The sequence below is a fragment of the Panicum hallii genome, chromosome 5 (genome assembly GCF_002211085.1).
Source record: "Panicum hallii strain FIL2 chromosome 5, PHallii_v3.1, whole genome shotgun sequence".
Classification (NCBI taxonomy): domain Eukaryota; kingdom Viridiplantae; phylum Streptophyta; class Magnoliopsida; order Poales; family Poaceae; genus Panicum; species Panicum hallii.
The window spans coordinates 49,117,307-49,128,391 of NC_038046.1; positions in this window are offsets into that span (position 1 = coordinate 49,117,307).

An 11,085-nucleotide genomic window follows, 5' to 3' on the forward strand; every position below is an offset into this window, starting at 1 on the left:
CTGTCGATTCCTCATCGACAAGAAGCTGAAAACTCCCGCGGCGGGTTTTCATAGCGACCTCGACAAGTTCGTTGATAATCTTGACGACTTGTCAATCCATGGATCCGCTACAAGGACAGAGGAGGAGTTTGCTTTCGGCATGACTTCATCCAGCGCTGCAACAACCTTCCTTGGGTTGGACTCATTCCAATCTGAGGACTCGCGTAGCCGATCACGACTCGGTCTATGCAATTTGGCCACTGATCTTCAGAAGGCCAACATCTCCGAGTCTCTCTCCACATTGGAGAAGGACTTGGACCCTTTACTCCAACTTGGAAATCCCGAAGTCACCGCACGTCGGGGGGCTTCGGGTTGTTCTGGTGCCGACGGTCTGGTGATCACCTCTACTATAGAGGGGCGTTTCGTGCATTGGAAGAGCATGAAACTTTCCGATCTACTCGAGGCCGAGGACCAACTTGTGGCACACCTCGAGCCCTTGCCTTTTCAGGAAGGCAGGCCATTAGCCACCGTGGCAGAGGAGTCGACCGAGATAGTCGACGCGAGCTCTGATGAGCTCATCTCACGCCAGGTGCTGATGGCGGAAGAAGGCGATGATGATGGCGACTTGCCCATCATTGACTTTGATGCGGTATCTGAAGATGAGGCCACAGCCAACGCCGGCAACGAAAACGATACCGATCGTGAGGCACGGAGGACCAGGAACAAAGCTCGTGCAGCCCGCCGAAGGAGGGTCAATGAGCGCATGCGATCTATGCATCGCGAGCTTGACGCCGAATTCGTGCCGTAAGATCTCGGGGCTTCAGGACTCCGGTGGCCAACATTGCCAGGGTTACGGCTATACTTGAGTGCAGTAACGATCCGAACATCCGTCAAGCGCTTCGTTACGCACAGAGGGCTTGGATTCAGCTTGATTAACAAAACCCGGCGTCTACCGTCAGGGAAGAGCGCGTGGGCAAAAGCCGAAACCAGGTTCACAGTCAAACGGCAGGCGGCCGTCCTCGACCTCAGCGCAGCAACATCAACGACAACATCCGCGGGAGTTAGGTCCCTGGCGGGAGGCAGCAGCCACCTCCAGGGGGTAACCCGCGATAGGCCAATCATCAGCCTCCTCCAAAAGACCTGCGCCAGCGAATCAATGAAGGACGCGATGTGTGGTCCATAATCGATTCCAGGCGCAGAGACCGCGAAGTAGTCGAGATAGAAGGTACTGAATGCAGCGACCATTTCCCGGCTTTCTCCGCACGGTTTAGCAGTTACAAGTACCCTGAGGGCTTCAAGCCGATCGGCATCACCAAGTATGATGGTAAGCAAGCTCCTCAGCAATGGCTATGTTGCTACTCCACCACCATTGAAGTTGCAGGGGGCTCCAACATCACAAAGGTCGTCTACTTCCCGATGGCTTTGGACCCTGCGCCGCTCACGTGATTGGAGAGTCTCAGCAACAACTCGATCGACTCCTGGGAGCGGCTCAAGAAGGTCTTCATCGACAACTTCCAGAGGGCGATCACTCGTGCAGGTACTCGTCACGATCTTTCTCAATGTAAACAGGAATGTAATGAGCTCTTACACTCCTATACACGCCGTTTCTTCGACGTCCGTGCTACCATTGCGAATATCTCGGAGGAGGATATCATCGACTGCTTCTACAACGGCATCACCGACCCAGGCATCTACAGAGACTTTGGGTGGAATAGACTGAAAACTATTGCGGGGCTTCATGATATGATGCACGACTGGTTCGAGTAGGAAGAAAAGATGCGGGAGCAACAACAAGAGCCAGCGGGACCACTCGGGTCCATCCCGAAAGCGCAAGCCAGATGATCTCATCGTGGCTGTGGATTGTCCCTCGCGAGGCAAGAAGACAACGACGCAGGAGGAGTTCGAGAAGCTCCTGCAGAATAAATGACCATGACATCCAGGTGCCAATCATGCGGCAATTGATTGCTACCACCTCCGGAGGACATTTAGCAATCCCGGTGTCGGCAAGAAGAACAAGAAGCCAGTGGACAAAGAACCCGAAGAAGACGACCAAGGGGACCAAATGCACAACGCGAAGTTCCAGGATGTCTCAAAGACCATCAACGTCATCTTCGAGGGAGATGGAGACTTCGGTTCCAGGCGGGAACAAAAACTGCTTCTCCGGGAGATCATGTCCGTCGAGCCGGCGGTACCACGACCACTCCGTTGGTCGGAGGTCCCCATCTTGTTCTCCCGTGACGACCAGTGGACAAGCTTCTCGGAGCCCGATAAGTTCCCCCTGGTCCTGGATCCGGTGGTGGCAGAAGTTAGGCTCACCAAGTGTAACATCCTGAAAATTTTACCCAGAAATCACGCGCTAAGATTTTCGTTTTCGAGAACCGTTCCACCGAAACCCTAAATTTCCCGGCACCCGAATCCAATCGCAGTCACGCCATCTTTTCCCCCTCGTGCAGCGCGCGAGCGCCGCGCGCGCGTGACCGACCAGCCGCGGTCACCGCCGTGAAATTCGCCGCGCGGTCGCCGCCGCGAATTCCGCCGGCACGCGTCGTTCTTTTCCTCCTCTCGTTCCCTGTTTTCTTTTCCATTCTTTTCTCTTTTCTCCCTTTTTCCTATTCCCTTTTTCCCTTTCTCCTATTTCCTTCTTCCCTTTTCTTTTTCTCCTCTTCTTTTCTTTTCCTCCTTCCTTCTCCTCCCTGTTTCCTCCTCCTTCCTCTGCCACCCGGCCACGCGCTTGCCGTGGCCGAGCGCACGCGCCCGCCCGCGCGCCCCGCGTGCCGCGTCAACCGCCGCGTCGCTCGGCCGCGACGTTGCGCTGCCCGCCACTGGCACCGAGCTGCTGCCCCACGTGCACGCGATGGAATGGTTGAGCCGGTGTGAGTTGTTTGGAAAGTATCCGGCAGTGGTGCCGTGTGCTACGACGGACGGGGAGTCCGGTAGCGGTTTGGAACTTGGGTCCGTGTGGATCAACATCGCGTGCCCCTTGGTACTGGAAAACTTGTTTTGGAAAGTGCTTTTAAAACGAACCCCTGCATATAATTGTGTTTCCGCAAATGAACCGTAACTTTATCCTTGGATTATCCTGTGCATTTAATCCTGTTATGTCCCCCTCCGTGGGTGTGATTGGACTTGCAGAGTACGTTTGTACTCACCCCCTTCCTTACTTTACAGTGGAAGACTCAGACTACGTTCCCGAAGACAACGAGTAGGGTTTCGTCCTGCACCCAGTCTTGCCTGTGGTTGAGGCCACTGTTGGATTCCGCATGGCGCAAGACTCTGATGATCCTTTATTCGTAGCTAGTGTAGTTGTGTGGGTTTTGGTTGTAATCCTCGCGATAGTGGCGCTTCACTGCCCATTACCGCGTAGAGTTGTACGGTGATGTACCATCTGATGTAATAAAAGTGTTATCAGCCTCCTGGGACTGATAATTCGACACTTTTAAGTCCCCCCTGATGGGGTGGACGCTTCAGGTGGTATCAGAGCTGTAGGCTGGCCGTAGGACGTGACCCTAGGAGCGAGACCCCTTTTTAGGCCCTAGAGCTTGTCCGGATTTAGAAACTTTTTGCACAAACACTCACCACTGGTCTTTGCCTTGTTCCAGATGGCTGGCAATGGATGGGTTAGCGGAATCTGCCATGCAGAGCCCGGCCTCCCCAAGTTACTATTGCTCAGCCTGGAACGCGTCGGGGTCGTGGAACCACCGGAGTATGCCTACCGTGAGTACATCGCCGGAGGCACCCTTCGGTGCGACACAATGGTTTTTGTGGAGAAAAGCACCCGCTACCCGGATGTGGACCCTTGGTTCATCTCCACCACTGGTTTCCGCTTCCCCGACACCTATCGAAAGGCCGCCCGTAAAGCCCTGCGACGGCTGCGTGTGCTCTACAGGCACCACCTTCAGCGGACTCCTATGGGGTTTTTCCCACCCGCTGAGGGAAGAGGACGCACTTGGATTGCCCGAATGAGGGGACTTGGACGAGAAGAAGAAGACCTAGAAGATACGGTCTCCCACCTATCCATCTACCTTACTGGCTTGGATGCACTCTGCCGCGAACAGTCGGCGCAACTGAAGCAGCTAATCCGTGGGATTGAGAGGATAACCCAGGAGCTGGAGGAACAACGGACAAGAGCTGCAAACGCCGAGTACTCCTTAGCCGCCCTCCAAGCCCAGATGCAAGAATACGAGAACCGCAACGGAATAGGTGGATGGATAGAGGAAGAAGAAGAAGAACCCATGGAAACCCATTGGGATAAGGGTACTCAGACCGAAAATGAGATGGATCGGTTCCTTCCAATAAAGAAGCGCTCTATCAGGGCCGAGGAAGAATCCCCATGATAGGATTAGCACCCCGAGCTAGAACCCTACCCTAATGTCCACGTACCCATGAAAGCTGTACCACCCTTGTTGTAATAATAAATATCATCTACTCCCTTTTACACCTGTACCAGGTTGTTTACTCTGTTTCTGTTTCAGATGGCTGAGGAAGGATGGACCCAGGGCGACTGCCAAGCTGCACCTGGATTCCCCAGCCTCTTAATCAACACCCTGGAGGACCTTGGCGTTACAGAGCGCCCAATGTACTACAGCCGAGAGTATGAACACCATGGTACCCTCCGCTGCAGGGTGATCCTGGTCATCGCCAGGAGTAACCGCTACCCCGACATCCAGCCCTGGCGAGCGACCGCCACAGGGTTTAGGCACCAAGACACCTACCCCTTGGCCATCAGAAAAGCACTCCGTTATTTGTGCCGGATTTTTGAAGAACACCTCGCCCCACGCCAGCGAAGTTCTTCCCGCCGGCCATCAGAACCCCGGTCTGGGAAGCACGCATGAGAAACTTGGAGCGACGTCGCCACGAAGAAGGCCCCCTGTACCAAGTAGCTACTTACCTAGCCGCCCTGGATCAACTTTTTGATGAGCAAGCCAACCTTCTAAGGGAGCAGACCCATCGAGCCGAGCAAGCGGAGCTCGCAGTGAGATTACAGCAGATCCGAGCCGCCCACGCCGAGGCAAGAGCCGCAGCCGCGGTCAGTAACGAAGCAGTCGCCCAAGAAAGCCTCAGGCAAGCCCGAGACCGGCGCATGCAAGATTGGACCCGGAGTGGGACACCAGTCCCGGCAATTGGGGAGGATCATGTTTTACTCGGGACGCCCATCATAGGATGGGGACCCCTTTTTGGAAACACACAAGCCCCACCCGGAAACCCTGAAAGCTCTGCTGCCGCCGTCGAAAGGAATGCTCAAGCGCAACCCCTGACCGGTGGAAACCCAGAGGACGGCGAGCAAGGATCACTCGCGCTCTCCGCCCCAGAAGAAGGCCTGCCCCGCGAGTAAAAATGACCGGCGCCACCCTAGTAATGTGTCCCCAGCCACTTTTGTTGTGGTACCTGATCCCAGACGAGTAGTACGATACCTAGCCTTACCCTAAGTTGTAACCCCCTTGCAGTAATAAAATGGTTTGTGCTTGTTGTTTGTGATGTTGTTTGCTGGTTTGTTGTGTGCTGATTATTTATATGAGTACCGGCAGGAGGTAGATTCTGCCTTATATATATACGAATTAAACAACTTAAACATCACATAATCGTAACCCTAGTTTACCCAATCAACAGGTGACCCCCCGGAACGTCGCGAGGGCCTCCCGTGGCCGGAACCCCGTAGCCGCTAGTGTCGGAGCACAGCCCGTTGAACAAGATCTTCCCCAAGGAGAGCAAGAAGTAAGCCAGAACCGAGGGGGAAGTCAAGAAGGAGAACAACTACCACCACCCCCACCCCTCGGAGACCTGGCGCAGATCATCCATAACCAGACCCTCATACTGGAGACTCTGGCAAATGCCCTCATTAACCGGCAGCCACGAGGGCAGAATATGAATGACAAGCTGACGGCCTTTCTAAGGACCAAGCCACCTACCTTCGCCGGGTCCTGCAACCCGTTGGATGCTGACGACTGGTTGCGAGTAATTCAGAGGAAGCTCGAACCATTCGAATGCCAGGACCGGGATAAAGTCCTTCTGGCAGCCCACCAGCTCACCGGAACAGCATTGTCCTGGTGGGAAAACTACTGTGCCGCAGCCGAAGATGCCTCTACCATCACCTGGGGAGAATTTGTAAGGGAATTCCGCCGCTATCATATCCCTTCTGCCACTATGAAGCGCAAGGCGGATGAATTCCGTGCACTACAACAAGGGAATATGACGGTGGAAGAATACACCCACCGGTTCATAGAATTGGCCCGATATGCGCCGGAAGAGGTGAACGACGACGATAAAAAGCAAGACATGTTCAAGAAGGGGTTAAGCCCAGAGCTCCGGACCCTGCTTACTCCCCAGATCTATCCGGACTTCAACACCCTGATGAACAAGGCCATCCTCACAGAAAGGGCCAAGGCCGAAGAAAGAAAGGACAATAAACGCAAATTCCTGGAAAGTAAGGCTCGCCAACAGGACCGCTTCCAAAAGTCGAGGAACTCCAACTACACTGCACCAAGATCCCAGGCCCCAATGCAGTATAGGACTCAGTCCCAAGTGACTGGATCACGAGCCTCTGAAGCACAGCCCAAGAGTCAGAATACCATGAGGGCCCCGCAGAGCAACACAAGTCTGGCCGCCTCCGACAACAACAATGTTAGGGCCTGTTTCAACTGCCGTGAGACGGGGCACTTCATCGCCAATTGCCCCTACGCCAAGAATAAGCCGGCCACGTCGGCCTTCTCCAACACGGTGAATGGGCCCAGACCGGCCCTGACCGGTGCCAACCGAGTGCCCGTCCGCAACAACGACGGCAACCAGCAGGTGAAGCAGCAATCATTTGGACGGGCCCGCGTCAACCACATCGACGCGCAGGAGGCTCAAGAAGCTCAGGGCGTAGTGCTCGGTGAGTACTTAGTCAACTCAGCTCTGGCAACAGTACTATTTGATTCTGGAGCATCACACTCGTTTATATCCTCAAGCTATGTGGAGAAACACAAAATACCTACAGTACTACTAAAAACACCCCTATTAACCCGGACGCCTGGAGGCGACATCAATTGTCAATTAGGTTGTCCACGGGTAAGGATCAATTTAAGTGGGGTAGACTTTCTAGCAGATTTGGTAGTACTTAAGCCTGGGGGAATAGACGTGATCCTTGGAATGGATTGGTTAAGCCGACACAACGGTCTCATAGGCTGCACTGACAAAGTAGTGCACCTAACAAACCCCGAAGGAATACAAGTGATCTGCCATACCCGGGATAGTAAGTTTGACCCAATGATGTTTAGCATGGAAGCCAAGCCCTTAGAAGGAGTCCCGGTAGTAAACGAATACCCAGACGTGTTCCCCGAAGAGCTTCCCGGTATGCCGCCAGATAGGGATATAGAGTTCGTCATAGACCTTATCCCCGGAACCTCCCCTATAGCCAAGAGACCCTATAGGATGGCGGCCTCTGAGTTGACAGAGTTAAAGAAGCAACTAGAAGAATTGCAACGAATTGGTTTTATCAGACCAAGCTCGTCGCCATGGGGAGCCCCAGTGCTGTTTGTCAAAAAGAAAGATGGGAGTATGAGGTTGTGTGTGGATTACCGGGCACTGAATGAAGTTACCATTAAGAATAAGTACCCCCTCCCCAGGATTGATGACCTGTTCGATCAGCTTAAAGGAGCCAAGTACTTTTCCAAGATCGATTTAAGGTCAGGGTACTTCCAACTCAAGATTAGAGAAAGTGACATCCCTAAAACAGCTTTTGTCACACGCTACGGGCAGTTTGAGTTCACCGTAATGTCCTTCGGACTAACCAATGCCCCTGCCTATTTTATGAACCTCATGAACAAAGTATTTATGGACGAGCTGGATAAGTTTGTCGTAGTCTTTATCGATGACATACTTATCTACTCCAAGAGTATTCAGGAACATGAGCAACATCTGCGGGTAGTATTGGGAAAGCTGAGGACACATAGGTTATATGCCAAGTTCAGCAAGTGCGAATTCTGGCTGGAGAGAGTAGCTTTCCTTGGTCACATTCTGACCGCGGAAGGCGTAGCAGTGGACCCAGAGAAGGTCGAAGCAGTTTCCAACTGGCAGCGACCGACTAATGTTAGTGAAATCAGAAGTTTTCTTGGATTAGCTGGGTACTATCGGAGGTTTATTGAGGGATTCTCCAAGATAGCCCGACCCATGACGGAACTTCTCAAGAAGGAGAAGAAGTTCGCCTGGACGGAGCCTTGTGAAAGAAGTTTTCAAGAGTTGAAACAAAGGCTGACAACCGCCCCAGTGCTAACCCTACCGGACATTCATCGGGATTTTGTCATTTACTGTGACGCATCCCGACAAGGATTAGGGTGTGTACTGATGCAAGACGGGAAAGCCGTTGCATACGCTTCCCGCCAACTCAGGACTCATGAGCAGAATTACCCGACCCATGATTTGGAATTGGCAGCCGTAGTGCATGCCCTTAAGATTTGGAGGCACTACCTGATTGGAAATAAGTGTGAGATTTACACCGACCATAAGAGTCTGAAGTATATCTTTACCCAGCCGGATTTGAACCTAAGACAAAGAAGATGGTTGGAGTTAGTCAAGGACTATAATCTGGAAATCCATTATCACCCCGGAAAAGCAAACGTAGTAGCCGACGCCTTAAGCCGGAAAACCTATGGACCCAAGGATGATCATCTATGCGAGGAATTGGCACGATTAAATGTGCACATTGTTCCTCGAGGTTCCAGCCAAGTGCTAAACATCCAATCGACACTAGAAGATGGAATTAGAGAGGCCCAACGATCGGATCAAGAGTTAATGAAGATCTGCCAACAAACTGGAGAAAACAAAGCGCCGGGTTTCAGAGTAGACGATAAGGGGATATTATGGTACGAGGATAGGATTTGTGTGCCCCGGAATGGAGACTTCCGGCAGCTAATCATGGACGAAGCCCATAACTCAGCCTACTCCATCCACCCAGGATCCACCAAAATGTATAAGGACATAAGGCAAAAATACTGGTGGAATGGAATGAAAGCGGATATTGCACGATTTGTGGCACATTGTGATATCTGCCAAAGGATCAAGGCCGAACATCAAAAGCCGGCAGGATTATTGCAACCCTTGCCTATCCCGGTCTGGAAATGGGATGAAATAGGAATGGACTTCGTAGTAGGCCTACCCAGAACACAGAAGGGACACGATTCCATATGGGTAATAGTGGATCGACTCACTAAGTCGGCTCACTTTATACCCGTACGAACCACTTATGGTGGAGAAAAGCTGGCAAAGCTTTATGTGGAGAACATAGTAAAGTTACATGGAGTGCCTAGCAGAATTGTTTCGGATAGAGGAACCCAATTTACATCTAGGTTTTGGAAAAGCCTGCATAAAGCCATGGGCACTAAGTTAGATTTTAGCTCCGCATACCACCCACAGACGGATGGTCAAACCGAAAGGGTGAATCAGATCATGGAAGATATGCTGAGAGCATGTGTCCTAACCTATGGAAATGATTGGGAACAGAGTCTGCCCTATGCAGAATTCTCGTACAATAATAGTTACCAAGCCAGCTTGGGCATGTCGCCATTCGAAGCCCTCTACGGGAGAAAGTGCAAAACTCCCTTAATGTGGTCGGAAGTTGGAGAACGTGCGCTAGTAGGGCCCGCACTTATAAAAGAAGCTGAAGAAAAAGTAGCGGAGATCCGCGAGAAATTGAAAGCGGCCCAGTCCCGACAAAAGAGTTACGCAGACAGGAAGAGGCGAGAAATAAGTTTCCACCCAGGAGATTCTGTTTATCTCAAGGTCTCACCCATTCGAGGAACGCGAAGGTTTCAAGTGCAAGGAAAATTGGCCCCTCGATACATTGGACCGTACCGAGTTCTGAGGAGGGTCGGAGCAGTGGCATACCGACTGGAGTTACCGGAAGAAATGTCAGATATACACCCAGTATTCCATGTCTCGCAATTAAGGAGATGTTTAAGAGTACCCGAGGGAGAACACGTGCCGGTGGAAACAATAGACCTGCAACCGGATCTGCGGTACCAGGAAGTACCGGTCAAAATTCTGGACACTGTCACTAGGAGGACAAGAAACTCCGAAGTACGGATATGCAGAGTCCAATGGAGCAGACACGGAGTAGAAGAAGCAACATGGGAACGCGAAGATGCTCTGAAGAAGGAGTTTCCCCATTTGTTTAGGAGCTAGCCGAATCTCGGGGACGAGATTCATTTTAAGTGGGGTAGGTTTGTAACATCCTGAAAATTTTACCCAGAAATCACGCGCTAAGATTTTCGTTTTCGAGAGCCGTTCCACCGAAACCCTAAATTTCCCGGCACCCGAATCCAATCGCAGTCACGCCATCTTTTCCCCCTCGTGCAGCGCGCGAGCGCCGCGCGCGCGTGACCGACCAGCCGCGGTCACCGCCGTGAAATTCGCCGCGCGGTCGCCGCCGCGAATTCCGCCGGCACGCGTCGTTCTTTTTCCTCCTCTCGTTCCCTGTTTTCTTTTCCATTCTTTTCTCTTTTCTCCCTTTTTCCTATTCCCTTTTTCCCTTTCTCCTATTTCCTTCTTCCCTTTTCTTTTTCTCCTCTTCTTTTCTTTTCCTCCTTCCTTCTCCTCCCTGTTTCCTCCTCCTTCCTCTGCCACCCGGCCACGCACTTGCCGTGGCCGAGCGCACGCGCCCGCCCGCGCGCCCCGCGTGCCGCGTCAACCGCCGCGTCGCTCGGCCGCGACGTCGCGCTGCCCGCCACTGGCACCGAGCTGCTGCCCCACGTGCACGCGACGGAGCTTGCGCCGCCCCGGCCTTTCCCCTGCGTGCGCCACTGTGCCTCCTGCCGCTGACGCCGCCCTCGCCGTTCGCGCCGCACAGCGCCCGCACGCGTGCCGAACTGTCGCGTCGCCCCGGCCTCGCCGCCCGCGCCGCCGCTCCACGACACGGGCACCATTAAGGTGCCCCGCACCGCTCGCCGGCCCCTCCCTCACCGGCCACCGCCCCCCCCCCCCCGCCCCGGCCGCCTATAAAAGGGGCCGAGGAGCACCCCCGGCACCCCCACAAGCCACAGCGCCAGCTAGCCCCTCACCTCCTTGCCCCCACCACCGCCGCCACGGACGCCATCACCGGCCGCCGCCCCCCACCGCGGTCCCGCCTCCTCGCTG